The following is a 716-nucleotide window of genomic DNA, read 5'->3' as shown; positions in this document are numbered from 1 at the left end:
GATGCCAGCCCAATCCCCCCTTTCCCAGTGGGAGCCATTCCCTGGCTCCTGTCCCTGCAGGCCTTGTCCCCAGTCCCTCTCCAGCTCTCCTGCGGCCCCTCCAGGGACCCTGAGGATTCCCTGGAGTTTTCCCTTCTCCAGGGGAACATTCCCAGCTCTCCCAGCCTGGCTCCATGGCAGAGGATCTCCTCCTCTCCATGGACTCATCCCAAATTTCCAACCAGGCCCTTCTGCACCAACCAAGGCTGGGCTCACTCCATGCCTAGACCAGGATTTGGATAAGATTCCCACGGGACACAGCTGTGCCAGGATGGGTTTTCTGGGATCTCAGCCTTTTCCACTGTGCCCATTCCCAGGACCCACCAGAGCTTTAACTGGGAGCTCCCGGCCCAAGGCCATCCCAGCCATTCCCTCACCCCGTACCGTTTTTATGGGAATGGTGCATCCCATGTGCGGGGCAGGCATTGCCCTGTTCCCGACACATCCCAGCCGGATGAACGAAGGGAGCGGGAATTTTCCGCCTCGGGAACGTCGGGAGCAGCTGGGCTTCGTTACGGATCCGGCCATGTCTGGTTTGAGTTCACACCTTGGGAATTGGGCCTGGCTCGGCTCTCACCTCATCAGACGGGCTGGGATCGGATTCCTGCCGGCCTGGAAAAAAAAAACCTGGGAATTGGAGGAGGGTTTTATGGGGATTGTGCACTCTGGAATGGCTT

The sequence above is a fragment of the Geospiza fortis genome, unplaced genomic scaffold (assembly GCF_000277835.1).
Source record: "Geospiza fortis unplaced genomic scaffold, GeoFor_1.0 scaffold1004, whole genome shotgun sequence".
NCBI classification, from domain to species: Eukaryota; Metazoa; Chordata; class Aves; order Passeriformes; family Thraupidae; genus Geospiza; species Geospiza fortis.
This window is presented reverse-complemented; position numbering follows the sequence as displayed.